Raw genomic sequence first — 17,653 nt, forward strand, 5'->3', positions numbered from 1 at the left:
ATAAAGCTCAGGTCTCTTTTTAGGTCCAGGGTAAACGATGGAGCACAATGGCTTTGAACCAAAAAATTTGATGAGGTTCAGAATTTTATAGTACGAAAATTACACATTTCAATAAAGAAGATTGGAATATTACTGCATATTTGGTTTGGATTTGCATCAGCAGTCTCAATCAAGCATCTATAGGTTCAATCTGATATACACTTTCTTGCATTGGAAGATGGTCTTCATTTTACCTGCAGTCGATGTGGGGGACTGTACCAGAAGGATTAAGTCATTGTCTGACTGGATTATTGAGTATGAGGGTTATAGGTCAGGATGGCATTTAAAGTATAGCCAAATACACTGGAAGGCTCATCCAGTAGCAGATTAAAACCCACATGTTAGCCCTGATATATATTAGGCATTTCTTCAGAAAAGCTTTCAATTAGAACCGGGTTGTGATCGAAGTGGACGTTTGCCTTAATTACTTCAAAAAGTTTCTTCAGGCGTATTTTGACTGACTTCATTTGATTCTATCTGAAATTAGATTTTGTTTCTTTTCAGTATGAGTTGTACTGTTTTCTACCCTCTTTTGTTACAGAACAGTTTTTTCCAGTTATGTTCTTGGGAGTTTATGAATTGTCTCCTGCTTTTGCTGCACTTTTTTCTTTTATTTTCTTTTCCTTTTAGAGTTTTCTAGGCCAGATCTTAACATTTTGACTTCTGAGGACCCTCACTGACTCATTACTGGAACGTGGGAACCCCCACTAACTCATTATTTGAATCCCTGGCCCCAATAAGTCATTAATGGAATGCCCAAGCATTTTCGATTATTTGAACCATAAAACAATACACAAAAAATACAGAAACGAGCATTCATCAAACAAATGCATAAGTCATGAATAAATTTGAATTCACAAGCAAAAAAAAATCTAAATTATAATTTTAATAGGAAGGTTGGAGTGTTTCTATATTTAATTGAGTCCAGCCATCGTGGATACTATATTTTGGTCTATGCACTTGAACTACTCAATCAGAAAATACCAACTTAGAGCTCGATTAGGATTGCGGTGAATCCGCATCCTCCGGGCCGGCGGAAGCCACCCCCGGCAAGGAGGATGCGGATTCACCACTACGGTGAATGAAAAGACCCCCTGCCACATTAGGATGGCTGGGGGGTCATCGGCGGACGAGAAGACTGTGCGCCGCTTTTCCGTCGCGGTCGGCTTCCGACCGTGGCGTAAAAGCCCTAATATGGTGGCGGTGTCTATCAGACACCGCCAGCCATATTAGGATGTGCTTCAGGACATGCCTTTCCGTGGCGGAAGGCATACTTTTTTGGGGGGGGGCCCAGTGCGGGCCCCCAGGATGAAAGGGGGGTGGGGGGTGCACATGGGGGTACCTATGCATTTGCATGCACAATGCGGCAGGCACCGCGCTGTGCCTGCCGCTTTGTGCATGCAAATGCACAGCATGCATATTTAACTATGCGGCGGGTGCTGCTTAAAGCAGTACCTGCCGCAATGTTAAATATATGGGATGTGATCGCCAGGGTGGCGGTCACATCCTAATTCCACCAGAAGGACCGCCGCTGCTCCTGCGGACGGTCCCTCCATTTCGGGGTGGCGGACGGACGCAGGTCCGTCCGCCATCCTAATAGGCGCCTAGATTTTTAACCTCCAAATTCAAATTCATTCTCATTTACAGAACGTTTTAAAATGTACAGTTGTACATTTTGCTTCTTTATTTATATACATTTGATTAATCTGTTAATGTTATATGATTTCTTAAGCACTCGCAGACCCTCTGAGTAGGCTTTGCGGACCCCCAGAGGTCCCCGGACCACAGGTTAAGAACCACAGCTCCATGCTTTCCCGGATGATAGATAGCATGGTGTTGCAATGGTCAGTTAGTGAGGTAGGATTATGTGACTGCTTAGTGGAGGAGGAAGAGGCAATTCTCGTGTTCCTCATATTTTTGTTCCAGGCTTTTGTGAATCAAAGTTAAAGTCCGTGTATCCTACTAAGTAGCTGAACAGAAAAGTAAATGTAAATTCCGACATAGGATATGATAGCCTGAGGGGACTATGTTAGAATGAATCACTTCTCACTGCAGTCCGCAATAGGATTACTGGGGGCAGGAACATTCAGTGCAATTTTTCCAAGTGCATATAAGCACCAATAAAAATATCTATCACCATGGAGCAGATGCTTTGAGTGCTGGCACAGCCTGGCCACTGCCCTGCACACTCCAACATCATAGGGGGAGCCGATCCCAGAAAAAGAGGAGCCTACCTAACCCTAATGCTCTTTTCTCCCTCACTCCCAGCCCCTGTCCAATGATCTGCAGTGGTCCCTTACCGACGGTTGTATTTCAGAATACCATTGACGTATTGCCTGACATAAATATTGTGTATTAAATATCATTCACAAAAATGTCCTCCTATTAGTTGTTGGCTTTCTATTTTTGACGCTACTGGTGAAGTAATTTTTTAAACAATATTTAGTACACAATATTTTGACAGTCAATATTTTGTCCACGATATTCTGGTATCATACCCTCTCCCATTTATGATTTTTTTCAAAGTGGGCCGAGAATAGGCATCTACAAAGGGGTCTGGACCCACTAATAGTGGGTCTTGGTGTTATTCCCCATTAAGGGTCCAACATCTCAAGATAACCTGAGTTGAGAGATGTTATTGGCTGGAATCTGTTTGGGTCCTGTTATCTCCCCATCCAAACTTCAGGCTTTTTGTAAAGAGATAGTTAGATATTAGTCAGGATTATACCAAGCAAAGAAAGTCAAACTTGTCTCTCAAAGTAATTTTTGCCAGCTCCTAACAGTGTTTCATGGAACATCCAATACTCTGTATCAATATTCCATAAAACCATAAAACCTAAACAGGTAAAAGAATCAATTAATCTGTGTCCTCATGTAAAATAATTGTGCAATAAATTAATCGACTTCTTGAACTGTTCGTATATAAGATATGATGTGCTTCAGATAAAATAGAAGAGAGTCATCCATTGTAGTTATTGTTAAATAAGTTAGATCATTGTGTCTGTATGGTAAAACAATTCCTGGCAGATTGTAAATTAAGCTTATAATAGTTCACTAGAACATAATCCAAATTGTGGTACTCAAAATACCTCAACATAAAAATGGATCACTGACATAATATCAAATTCAATAATATTGAATTACCAAAATATAGAGGAAAAAATATAGAATACAAAAATATCGAACTCCTATCTCCAAACAGGTAAGTGCAAAAATATCGAATCAAAAATGTCGTTGTAAAAAATATAGATAGTCAAAATATCGATTTTTTTTAAAGTATTAAAATTAATTAAAAAATAATAAAATATCAAATATAATTAACTTAAAAATACTCAAAATACTTAAATAACCTTAAAATTAATAAATAATTAATTTAAGTTAAAAATAAATAAACATACAATCTAATTTTTAAATACATACATATATATATATATAAACATAATATTAATAAAAAATATACAATATATTTACCGTAGGTTAGCAGGACAGTACAATTTATTATTACCACTCCACTGAGTGCAACAGTAGAGAAAGCGTTAGATAGCGTAGGGGTAAAAATTGCTATTCCCACTCCAGTGAGTGCAACAGTAGGGAAAGCGTTGGATAGCGTAGGGGTAAAAATTACTATTCCCACTCCAGGGAGGGCAACAGTAGGGAACGCGTTGGATAGCGGGAGGGTAAAAATTACCATTCCCTCTCCAGAGAGTGCAACAGTAGGGAAAGCATTGGATAGCGCAGAGGTAAAAACTACTATTCCCACTCCAGTGAGTGCAACAGTAGGGAAAGCATTGGATAGCGTAGGGGTAAAAATTACTATTCCAACTCCAGAGAGTGCAACAGTAGAGAAAGCGTTGGATAGCGTAGGGGAAAAATTTCTATTCCCACTCCAGAGAGTGCAACAGTAGGGAAAGCGTTGGATAGCGTACGGGTAAAAATTACTATTCCCACTCCAGAGAGTGCAACAGTAGGGAAAGCGTTGGATAGCGGGAGGGTAAAAATTACTATTCCCACTCCAGAGAGTGCAACAGTAGGGAAAGCATTGGATAGCGTAAGGGTAAACATTACTATTCCCAAACCAGAGAGTGCAACAGTAGGGAAAGTAAATACTTCATATATGAATAAAAATAAATTTAATATTAATACCAATTACAAATTAATTAAAAGTAATTAACAATTTTATATAATATAATATTTAATCAATTAAAAATACTAATAAAAATTAATTATTAAAAAGTATTATCTATTAATATAAATTATTTACCAATTAACAATTAATTAATTAACAATTAAAAAATAATAAAAACACTACAACAACAAAAAATCAAAAAACAAATTAAAATATTTCATTACTTACAATTAATGTACTTCCAACCATATTCCCTTATAAACCCTCAACCGCAACAGAAAATAAATTAATAATATTAACATAATTATCAATTAACCCGTTCCGGAATTATATTACGCAAAAATTAAATACCACAACATTAATAATTTAAAATAAATTATAAAATAAAAATACACTTTTAACACATATACTAACATAAAAAACACATATTATTAAAAAATAAATGTTAACTTCCATACCTCAAATTCGATATTTTTGTTGTCTATATTTTGTCCATTCTATATTTTTGTTGTCTATATTCTGTCCATTAGATATTTTGTCCATTCTATATTTTGGATTCGATATTACTGCTATTCAATTAGTTATTTTTGTAGTCTATATTTTGTCCATTCGATATTGTGTCCATTCTATATTTTTAATTCGATATTTAGGCAAATCAATATTAATGACTCGATATTTTGAGTGAATACCCATAAAAATGATAATTATTTATAAATTTTAATACATTTGTTTGTCAATCATTATTTCAGTAAATTACACTCTATTATAAATTGACACTTAGTTTTTCTTATGAGCTAAATACAATTCAGGTTGATATAGTAACTGTTATTTAAACTCAGGTTTACTATTGATTGTTTGTTAAAGAGAGCTACTTTTTGTACTGGGTTTGTGTAGAAAGAAATTAGTGAATAAATGTAACAAGACGAGTGTTGGTTAGTGCAGCATGTTTTGTTTCTATCCCTACCGATCAGATATTTAAGTGACAATATACTTCTTCTAGACTTTACAGAAAATAGATCATAACCCACACGGGTAACTCTTCATGAATTAACACATGCAATAGAGTTCAGGATAGACGACTTCTAGTAATAACAAGTGCAAGTCTGTACCTTTCCAATATACTTTTCTGTTTCGAAGATCTCTTTCCTTGACTTCACAGAAGAACAAATGACACAATTCCAACAAGAAGTCTCAGTTGCTGCTTCTATGCTTCACAATTGCTTATCAAGGGCGCTACTGATTGCGAAGAGTCTATGCTTCTAAGAATGGTCACCACCTTTGGCAAGACTTGTGAGAGTCCTATATGCTCATGGGACTGTGGTAGGGAAGTCTTACCTGAATCCAGGGCCCCACAGTGCACATCCTCCTCAGTAGCCCTAGGGTTACTGGAAAGAGAAAAGGAGCAACGAGTTCAGAGTAGACTGAGTAGTCGATAGACATAAAACAATAGAGGAGAGAAAGGAAAGAAAGACTCAACAGTCATGAACAGAGAGGAAGGACAAATGGAGGCTCTTCAGCAAGAAGACACTGGGAAGGAGTTTGAGGAAACCAAACTGGAAGAAGGGCTCCTTATCCAACGACCCAAAAATAAAGAGGAAGAGGTCGCAAATCACAGACCCAGAAATGTGGGAGGCAACCCAGAAGGACAAACAAGCGATGGAGAGAACCTAGATGGGGGTGGAACAAAAACCGGTGGACCCCAACTAGTGCATTCATTTTCACCCTGCCACAAACCAGGAGGGTTGTGGCTAACTCCGGTACCTGTGTAGAGACATTCCAATTAGAAAATGATTCAGGAAGGTGAGGGGAAAGTACTGAAATAGGGACTACAGGGCAAAGCAAGAAGCTGGCATTATTGTACACCTATGGAAGAACATATTATATTAATACAGGTGACAACGTGGGTTATTTTTACGAACAACTTTAGAAAAAATATAGCAATGAGATTAAAAAGTCTTTATGACCTTATCAATGAAGAATAGACAGATTGATTGACAATTAAGAAACAAGAGACTAATGAAAATAACAGAAATATACGAGGAACTAGTAGAAAAAGACTTACTTTTTTATTTCATTATTTATTTATTTAATTCCTCAATTAAAGCTTTTTAAATGTCTTATCTGATTTTCTTTTGAGAGATGCCCACTGAGCAGGAGGTGGGAAGAGATGTGGTTTTCTGAAAGAGAGAAGAGAAAGATGCTATAAGCTGGTCCTGTTGGTTGTGTTTTAAAACTGTATTTTCAAGGACTAAAAGGCTCAGAGAATTAATTCATTTCTCTCACTTGACATAAATTTGAAAAATGCCTGCTGTATTTTCCCTTCAGGACACAAAGACATTATCATGCTTCTGACCTAAATGCCTTTGCCCAAGCAGCACACTCACCCTGCGCACCCTGTGCACCCTGCGATGCTCTTCTGCTCCTGAAGACATGCATGCACAGGGCCTTGGAGTAATATGTAAGAAAAAGCGTGTCCCTCAGGACATTTGGACAGTGTTTTTTCAAAGAGCTGATGTCTTAATGACTGGACTCTCAGTTTACTCCGGTGAAGCCTATAAAATTCCTCTGATAGTGAGGGTCATGAAGATTAGAGGCTGCCCCATCTTCATTTATATGGACAAACTCCTTCCAATCCATGTAAAACTGCAACTGTCTCCCAATGAATTGTGCACCAAAATCCATTTTCCTTTACTGAAGTATACTTCATACTCTTTTTAAACATTAATTGGAAGTGATGCAAGATTTGTATCAGTACATATTTTTGCAGAACATGGTTTAACCTGGAAGACATGAAACACAGAGTGAATCTTCGTAGACTGAGACAACTTCAAACTGACAATGACAGGATTCATCACACGTTCAAGGGTAAATGGAACCACAAGCTTAAGTTGCAACTTACAAGCATATTTTAAATTGAAAAATCTTAGGGGAGTGTACACCCTGAATATCGACCCCAGAATATCGATGGGACAAAATATCCCCAAAAATATATTGGAAGTAAGTCTAGATTTTCCATACCTATCTCCACATATATGTACCTATGTGGTATATATATTGTCAAGGTATGTGATGTGAAGTTAGGAATGGTAAATCCATACTTCCTTATATGCACTTTCCTTTCAATATTTTGTCCATCGATATTCTCCACTTGATATTCTTGTACCACGATGTTCTAGGGATCGATATTCAATAATATGACCCTTCAGGGGGAACCAAACTTTTTCCCCCATTGTATATTTAGGTGCTGACTCCTGTGCTGGATTATGAATTTCTTGACGTTTATATCCAACGATAAAGTTATAGGCTGATAACCATAAATTCAAACGAAGGGTGACACTCCTAAAGAAAATAGCTAAGTGTTGTTATATGCTAATTCTGATAACCACAACATACTCCAATCTTCCTCCTGCACCAATGTCTGATATCTCAAATACTTGTTAACACATTGATTCAAATGTTCTTTCCGCCTATCTGCCTCAGATAATAACTAGTTGACAAACAAACTTCAAAATCAATTTCTTGGTTCCTTCGGAAGGAGCAGGTCCCCACTGCTGCAGGCTGAACTCCTGCTCAAACCTGTAAGCGCTGTCAGCCAGACACTTCGCCGTTGCTCTCAGCCTCTCCCTATAGACTTGTTTTCCTTCCAGCCTAACTGTAACCTTTTTGCCTCCTTTTTGCCTCCATAAACAGTATTTTATACCACCAAAACTTAACCTTTTGCCTCCTTTTTACCTTCATAAACAGTTTTTCTACTAGCCGAACGTAACTTTTTGCCTCCAAAAACAGTCTTTTTTTCCGCTTAAACATTAACTTTGTGACTCCTTTTGTTATCCATACACAGCCTTTTTCCCTGCCTAAACGTAACCTTTTGCCTCCTTTATGCCCCCATAAGCCGTCTTTTTTCCCACCTAAACTTAAACTTTTGCCTCCTGTTTACCTCCATAAACAGTCTTTTTTCCCAATCAATCAATCAATCAATCAATCAATCAATCAATCAATCAATCAATCAATCAATCAATCAATCAATCAATCAATCAATCAAAGCATTTATATAGCGCACTACTCACCCAGAGGGTCTCAAGGCGCTGGGGGAGGGGGGTCCGCTACTGCTCGAACAGCCAGGTCTTGAGTTGCTTCCTGAAGGCGAGGTGGTCCTGGGTCAGGCGGAGGTGGGTCGGGAAGGAGTTCCATGTCTTGGCGGCGAGGTAGGAGAAGGACCGTCCCCCTGTGGTGGCTCTTCGGATGCGGGGGACGGCGGCGAGGACGTGGCCGGTCGATCGAAGCTGGCGTTTGGGAGCGTAGAAGTTGAGGCGGCTGTTGAGCCTTGGGCTTTGTGTGCGTGGGTGAGGAGTCGGAAGGTGATTCTCTTGTTGACCGGGAGCCAGTGCAGGTCTCTCAGGTGTCCGGAGATGTGGCTGCAACGGGGGATGTCCAGGATCAGTCGTGCTGAGGCGTTCTGGATCCGCTGGAGTCTCTTCTGGAGTTTGGCGGTGGTTCCGGCGTAGAGGGAGTTGCCGTAGTCCAGACGGCTGGTGACGAGGGCCTGGGTGACCGTCTTCCTGGTCTCGGTGGGGATCCACCGGAAGATCTTACGTAGCATGCGCAGGATGTTGAAGCACGACGAGGAGACGACGTTGACTTGTCTGGTCATGGAGAGGGAGGAGTCCAGGATGAGGACTTCCGTCTTGTCCGAGTTCAGTTTCAGGCGGCTGTTCTTCATCCATTCGGCTACCTCTTTCATCCCTTCGTGAAGGTTGGCTCTGGCGGTGGCGGGGTCGTTGGTGAGGGAGAGAATCAGCTGGGTGTCGTCGGCGTAGGAGATGATGTTGAGGTTGTGCTGGCGTGCGATGTCTGCGAGGGGGCTCATGTAGACGTTGAAGAGGGTTGGACTGAGCGAGGAGCCTTGAGGAACGCCGCAGATGACTTCGGTGGCTTCAGATCTGAACGGCGGAGGCGGACTCTCTGTGTCCTTCCGGTGAGGAAGGAGATGATCCACTCCAGTGCCTTCTCCTGGATTCCGACGTTGCTGAGTCGCTGCACTAGTGTACGGTGGCAGACAGTGTCGAAGGCCGCGGAGAGGTCTAGGAGGATGAGGGCTGCTGTTTCTCCGTTGTCAAGCAGTGCTCGGATGTCATCGGTGGCTGCGATCAGGGCGGTCTCGGTGCTGTGGTTGGCCCGGAAGCCAGACTGCGAGAGGTCGAGGGATCCGTTCGTCTGGAGGAAGGCGGCCAGCTGCTTGTTGACGGTCTTCTTGATGACTTTTGCAGGAAACGGGAGCAGCGAGATGGGGCGGTAGTTCTTGAGGTCGGTGGGGTCGGCTGATCGCTTCTTTAGTAGAGCGCTGAGTTCGGCGTGCTTCCAGCTCTCCGGGAAGGTAGCGGTGTTGATGATGTCCTGCAGGTGGAGTGCGATGCCAGCGCCGGCCTTGTTGAAGACGTGGTGAGGGCAGGGGTCGGTAGGAGATCCGAAGTGGATGAAGTTCATTGTGCGGACGGTGTCTTCGGTGCTGATCGGGGTCCAGGCGCGGAGGGTGGTGGTGGGGGGCGGTGGTTCATCGTGGCGTGCGTCGGTTGAGTGCTGAAGCTGTTGTGTATGTCCGCGATCTTGTTGTGGAAGTAGGAGGCGAGGGAGTTGCAGAGGTCTTGCGAAGGGGTGATGTCGTTGTTTCCGGCGTTGGGGTTGGAGAGCTCTTTAACGATGTTGAAGAGTTCCTTGCTGTTGTGTGCGTTGTTGTCCAGTCGTTCCTTGAATGCGGTTTTCTTGGTGGCGTGGATGAGTTGGTGGTGTTTTCGGGTGGCGAGCTTGAGGGCAGTCATGTTGTCCGGTGTTGGGACTCTGCGCCATGTTCTCTCGAGGGCTCGGCAGTTCTTCTTGGAGCTCTTGAGTTCGTCGATGAACCATGAGGCTTTCTTGCTACCGGGTCTGCTAGGCGGGGTCTTCAGAGGGGCGAGGTCGTCTGCGCAGTTGCTGATCCCACCTAAATGTAACCTTTTTGCCTCCTTTTTGCCTCCATAAAACTCATTTTCCTCCTACCTAATAAAACTTTTGCCTCCTTTTTGCCTCCTTAACCATCCCACCTAATCAAGACCTTTTCTCCCACCAGCTGAGACTCTTTTCCCCCTGTTTTTGTAACATTGCATCTTTTCCTAAATGTGTTTTATGATTCCTGCCTAAATATAACCTTTTTACCCCTCCTGCTTACCGCGTTGTCCTAACTCTACCCAGTGCCGAGTTCCCTCCCAGGAGCCTACCTAATGGAGACCACAGCGTGGCCCCACCATTAGTGCTCTGAAGGCACATGAAAGGCAAGCCCACATGTGCCCATCTGCAGCTGGACCACGCCCAGCACCAGTTTCCCTTAATCTCTACCACCCACAGACACTCCAGAGACATGTTGACTTCCCTGATCCCAGGACCTTGCAGTGACCTCTGCAGCCTCACTTTCCCTCAATCAATGGTAGGATCCTTCTCCTGTCAGCATTGCAAATTCTCCTGCAACATCGACCCACCAACCTTTGGATCCCAGGCCATACCCAACGATTAAAGATAAATCCAATGTCACCTGATCAATGCCTAACCACTCCACAAACATGACACAGAAATCTGGAAAACCATCACCTCCTTTGCTCCTGACATAATCTTCCTCACTGAGACCTTACTCAACACTGTTTCTACACAGGATATCACCACTGCCACTCCTATGGGCTACAATATCACACACCGAGACCGAGTCAACAAACACAGAGGGTGTATATTAATCATCCACAAAAAATCCCTCCAGTGCACAGCAGCCGCCGATGACATCACCCCATCATGGAACACCTCAATTTCAAACTCAACACAGACAGCCAGTCCAACATCTCCCTGCTCCGTTCCCTGCTAAAGTCCTGGAGAAAGCAATAAACAGCCATTTCTCCAAGTACCTAGAGATCAGCAACTTACTGGAGCCATCCCAATTGGGATTCTGCGCTATTCACAGGACAGAACCACCCTAATTGCAGCCACAGAAGACATCCGAACTCTGCTAGACCAGGGGGGGACTGCAGCCCTAATCCTTCTCAGTCCCTCCTCAGTCTTCAACACCATGTCACACTACACCCTTCTAAACTGACTCCATCAGATAGGGATCCAAAGAAATGCCCTTAAATGGATTGCTTCCCTCCTCACCAGAAGAACTCAGAGCGTCCACCTCCCGCCTTACACCTCAGGCCCAAAGAACATCATCTGCGGTGTTCCCGATTGGTCCTCACTGAGTCCAACCCTGTTCAACACATACATTGCCCCCCTTGCCATGCTGGTCAAATCCTATTGAATGACAATCATATCATAAGCTGGCAACACTCAGCTCATCCTCTCCCTATCCTCAAACCCCACTAACATCAAAACTAATTTCCACAGGTGCATAACCAGCGTAGCCAGCTGGATGCAAAACAAATACCTCAAGCTCAACACTGACAAAACAAAGGCACTCATCTTTGGGAGCAACAACTCCCCATGCAACAACTCCTGGTGGCCAGCGGAACAGGGGCCAATCACCCAAGCCCTCATCACCATCCGCCTAGACTATGGAAACTCCTTTTACATGGACATCACCTCACAACTACTGAGCAGACTGCAATCCATCCAAAATTTTGTAGCAAGGCTCAACCTTGACCTTGCGAGAAGACCCTACATCACCCCCAACTCAGAGCGCTCCACTGGCTCTCTGTTCAGAAAAGTTGCCAGTTCAAATTACTGACCCACATCTACAAGGCCCTGCACAACAAAGGGCCAGCCTACTTCAACCACAGACTGAACTTCCACCAACGTGGAAGACAAGTACGCTCTGCCTCCCTCTAACTCTCCCTCGCGCACACACCCCTCTTCCACAAAAGCAAAAGGGGTATCCCCACTTTCTCCTAGATGGTGCCAAGTCCTGGAATGGCCACCCACTCCACCTACAAACTGCAACTACCCTACAGAATTTCAGAGATGGCCGAAACACCTGGATGTTTAACTGACAACTCCCAGCAGCAGCCCCCTAGTGCCTGGATGCCATATGGGTGATAAGCAGCACTCTAAAAATCATTGATTGATTGTGTTAGAGACTCCTTCAAGTGTCATTTCCAAAATTTGTGCTTAACTGTGCTTGATACCTGCTGGTATCCTTCTGTTGCTGATCTCCTCAGGACCTGTAATTATGTAACATTTTCATAATGCAAATCGAGCCGAAAAATAGCAGAGTGCTATATAAGATTAAAGGCAATCATACAGGGAATTAGTGATAGTAGAGGCAACTGAGTTCTGGAAGTAGATGTGTACTGTTGTTACTCTTTGCTGTAGTGTTCTTAACCAGTTCAGTGCTAAGAATGAAATGGCTTTGTCCTCAGCGCAGCCCCAATTGTGCTAAAGACAAGACCATCCCGTTCATGCACCAACTGCAGGGAATTCCTATGGTGAATGCACCAGAGTGATTTCCTTTTTTGATTTTCAGACCAGGCTGCTGCTGGGGAGCAGCCTCTCTGGCAATTGGCTAGTGCTCCTCCCCTCCTGCAGACCATAAAATGCCATAAATGTGCCCCCGAGAGTCAGCAAGAGGTCTTTACAATAATCTGCCCCCATGGAGTAGAAAGCCCACTAGACACCCCAGGATGGATAAAATAGTCTGGATTGGCAATGATTACCCACAATCTGCCCACAGGCTGGATAAAAGTCCAAAATACACCAAAGGAAAAACAGACCATTCCCCCATGCCAAAAATGGGGTTGGTGTTTACCCCTGCAATATTAGGCCATCCCATTGATCCAGCAGCGTACCAACAACAGATACTCCAATACCATATACTCACTTGTGCCCATAAACACACACAATTGAGTAAACTGCTGGAGTCAAAATCTATTATTTCCTACTATTAATCAACCTTTCACTGATCAAAAAGTTATTTCCTCTGTTCGATGGACCATTAGTTGATGGTGAAAAATAGCTTCATTCTAACTTTTATACCTTAAGTAAATAATTACAGATTCAAATACGTTTCTAAGTCTTTATCTAAATTAATTGCATGTGAACCACTTCAAAGTACAGTACAGTCATCAACACTCATAGAGAGAAGATTTAATTAATAAAATCATCAACACATACTCCAGACTTGCAGTGACTAATGCTCAGAAGGGAGAGGACAGAGACAAAAGACAGAGAAAAAAGAACATCTACGAATTCACAACATTTATAGTTACCCAGGATGGTGTGAAAACCAACCCCTGGCCAAAGGGCTGGTAGGGGTCCCCAGGGATAGTTCAGGATACAAAGACTTCAGGACAGGATTCAGGACATGACAGGGTAGATAACCTCTGTAACACCGACAATCAGGGTCATGTTGCACCCCTCTCTGACACTCTCTTCCTTCTCGAGATTCTTCCGCGATCTTCTTTCTAAGCATAATAATTTAGAATATTAAGCTCTGCATTCAATTCTTCATCAGTATCTCTCGCTACTCCGACAGCACTCATGGCTCACAGCATCTCAGCATCGATGTCTAACTAACTAACTAAAAACTACCTCAATCATACCTTATCGTTCCTCATGTACCACCCATTAATGTTTCAATATCGTAAAATAGTAACTCTGATTGGTCAGGCAAGGGGGCAAGATCATCACACCATGCTTACATATCACTCTTTTCAGATAGTCCTTTGTTAACAAACCCATCCCCTTAATTTGTATTCATATTTTATTTTCCCACTCGCATTCACATTACATTTGTTACAATTGTTTATCTTTATGATGTGGTCTTATTCCTATAGGTCTTGTACGGCCAGTTCTCATGCTTCAGGCCGGCTATGGCCTTGCACTCTTCTTAAACCACGCGTCATCCTTCTGAGCTGGTTTGCATTTGTCATGCGCGGAAAACCATTTGACCAGGCTCACTTCTGACATTCACAAGAGGCCCAAAATGCGCCCTAATGATAAAGTCAGAAAGACAGATGTTACTTTAAAAAATAAATGGTTTTACTGTATACCACCCATCTCTACTCTAACCCCCTTTATTCATTAATACTTTACCTGCATTAACATAAGCTGAATAGCTCTATTTCGTTTCAGCTAAGCAGGTGCCATGCATGCGAGTCTTCAAGACTCCATATTACTGCCATTTGCTCATGCGCAAGAATTTCCGTCCAAGCAACAGCTCGTTATATTACGTAGATGCAGTTGACGCATGAGCAGTAAAGATTCCCCTGTTAAAGCGGCTTTATTATTTCGTTTGAGTTTGTTACTGTTAGTAAACACATATGCAAACTTATCTAACCCTTGTTTTTATGTGATGCGCATTAGTTTTACACAATACATAATTAATTACATCTTAGGAAGTTAAATGAGAGGATTGCTTTAGAGCAAGTCTCTTTTCTATGAGTTCTTGCTCCATCAATCCCCTCTCTGATGGCATTTTGAGCCATCACAAAATTACCCATCCCAATCAGATGCCAACTATTTAGCATATCTCAGTTTCTTTTCCTCCCTTTTTGTTCTTAATTCATCTTTCTTCTTTTTATACAACTGAATCTCCTCAAACTTCCTTTTCTTTCCTTTTCCATTCACTTCATACCTCCCCTTTCCTTTGTTTCTCCAACATTTACACCATATCATTAGTGTTTAAACACTTATTGTTATACCAGCTAACGGAAGAATGATTTAACCTAAAATACTTTTCCCTAAATCAGAAAAACAAGTTCCTATTGAAGAAATACTCTTTGTTAGTCTTTCCCTACACTGGCAACCTCCAGTGGTTTCAAATCTTCATGACGTTTTGTAATATTCTTAATATATCCTCTGATTTCCTTACTTTTATCTGGTATGTAAGTGCAACAATGTTGCACTTTCAGCATTTTACAGACTCCGCCTTCTTTTGCCAATAATATATCAAGTGCAAGTCGATTTTGTAAAACCATAGATCTAATCGCAACCATTTCTGTATTAATCATCAAGAAACCCCCAGCAGTATCAGTCGAAAGACAATCAACTACTATTGACAACTGACAAATTCTATGTGAATTTAGAATAACTCCCCCTGAAGGTATCCTCCTACTATTTCTGAAAAACGAGCTCTTTTTCTTTGTGTTAGTACATTAGTGTTTTCATTGTTTCCAGTGATTCTTTTTACATGGTATATTTTTGGGAATACTATCCCAAAGTAGCAACTTCCGTACCACTGTGCGGGCAGTTTATAGTAAGCATTATTCCAACACATGTAGTAAACCCCAGGAAATACTGGATCAGTTCCCCATTTTAGTCCCCAACCTCCCAAAATTAGGAAGTTTTGTTCACATTCACTGGAACTAATAAATATGTTATTATAATCTGTCTTTAACCTATGGAGGCAGGTTTTTCCTTTCTTCTCAAAGTCCAAGGACATTGCGTCATGAACCTTTCCAGTTGCATAAATTCCTTCTTTCCCAGCCCATGGAGGTACATGGGTTTTCTGTTCAGCAGCTTTCTTTTGGAAATCCTGTCTCCTTTTCTCAACTAAATTTAAAAACATCTTCTCTTCTTCACGTAATATGCACATTAGATTATTCTTGTGTGCCTTAACTAAATCTATTGATTTCATGGTTAGGAAAAATTCTCCCATAAACTGTGCATCTTGACAGTACCGGATTCATATTCTTTCGAATAGGAAGTTCTGAAAATACTACATCTAAGTTTGAATAATAATACTGAAGTTTCCCTGTTCTATAAAACAAACTTGTTAGTATACTACATGAAATACCATATGTTAAAGTTAAGCGGTGATATGTGACACCTTCTGATACTGAAGCTGGTAATTTTATACATACACAACAAATCACTAATCTCCATTTTATCTACGTATTGGAATAACAACTTTGTGAACACATTTAAAGATGAGTCATTGTCTGATACTGTGTGATGTACATCTATCTCATCTGCTGCTTCTAATTCTACTCTATCTCCTTTTAAGGTAGCTGATTTCTCATTAATACCTGTATCATTCTTTCTATTTGTTATCATCAAATAAGGAACTGCTACTGTTAGAAATAGCCATACTATAATCACTAGTAGAATGCTACATATACAAGTTCTACAGCACTTTTGAGCGCAACTTCATTTTGGTCGTTCAGTTACCCTGTTTTTTGCCATTTTTATCTAAGAAGATTCCTCTTCTTTTCTTTTCTTTACTTGTAAAGTCTAAATCTTTAGTTTTTAAGTAGGCCATACTTTCCCTTCATCAATAGGTGCAGCATTTACTTCTTCTTCTTCTGTCTTATCACTCAAATCTAAATTTTCCAATTCTTTCAATATTACGTATGTCCACACGGGACCCTTGACTTTATTGTTCAAACTTCTCAGTCTTGGACTTCTTTGAGTGTTTTTAACAATCAACTGTTTAGACTGAGTTTGACTAGGAACCTCATACACTTGCTCAGGTCTTTCACCTATTTTCCTCAGCTAGTATCTTAATCTTTTGACTCCACCTGGCCAATTATCACCTTTTCTCACCCTCTTTGTTTCTCTCTAAAGCTCTTTTATTTTCATTATGTCTATGTACAATCCAACTTCTTCTGAGTCACTGTCTACCTGTTCCTGTTCAGGTCTTAGATTTGTTGTTTCATTCACCTGAACATGCTCTTCTTCCTCTATCTGATCCTGTTCAGGTCTTATTTCAAAGTGATCTTCTTCTGCATGAACCTGTTCTTCTTCTCCTAACTGATCCTGTTCAGGTCTTGCTACAATTGGCTCTTCTGCTGCCTGAACATGTTCTTCTATTCCTGTCTCGTCCTGCTCAGGGTTTCGAGTGACCTTGTTCACCTTTTCCTGAGCATGTTCTTCTATACCTATCTGGTCCTCACTACTTTCCTGTCTCTCTAATCTTTGTCTGCTTCTTGTTTGAATAACAACTTCTGGTATATCAACCACTGGTATCCCGCCCCCCTCACTTGTGCTTGGTTTTTACTCGTCTATTGGTTCAGAATTTATCAATCTAGATTTTTCAACTTCATAACCTTCAGCTATTTCAACTGGTTCATTCAGTTGTTGTCCATTTTCAGTGGGGCCTAAAAACCCTTTTGGTGTGACTTGCATGAATCCAATTGAGTAAACCTGCACACTTCACTGCTGTAGTAGTGACCAGTATGATTTGACATGATTCATCCCACCTGGGTGCTAAGCACAACTTTCTGGTGTGTTTTTTCACTACCACCCAGTCTCCAGGATTGAAAGCATGCGCTTGTGCTGGCTGCCAGGCAACTGCATCTTCTCCAACCTGGTGAGAGACAGAACGCACAGGGTCAGCCAATCCTTTGCAATAATCCAATACCAGATCATCAGTTATATTCATTAATGTGTGACCAAGAATAAATGCCTGTCTCATTGCCCTTCCCATGAGGATCTCATGGGAACTCAATCCTGTTTGTCTTTCAGGAATACTTCTAAGACCCATCAACACAAGAGGCAATGCATCTGGCCATTTTTAGTGATGTGGATGCACACACTTTA

Source organism: Lissotriton vulgaris, chromosome 4_1, assembly GCF_964263255.1.
Source record: "Lissotriton vulgaris chromosome 4_1, aLisVul1.2, whole genome shotgun sequence".
Taxonomy (NCBI): domain Eukaryota; kingdom Metazoa; phylum Chordata; class Amphibia; order Caudata; family Salamandridae; genus Lissotriton; species Lissotriton vulgaris.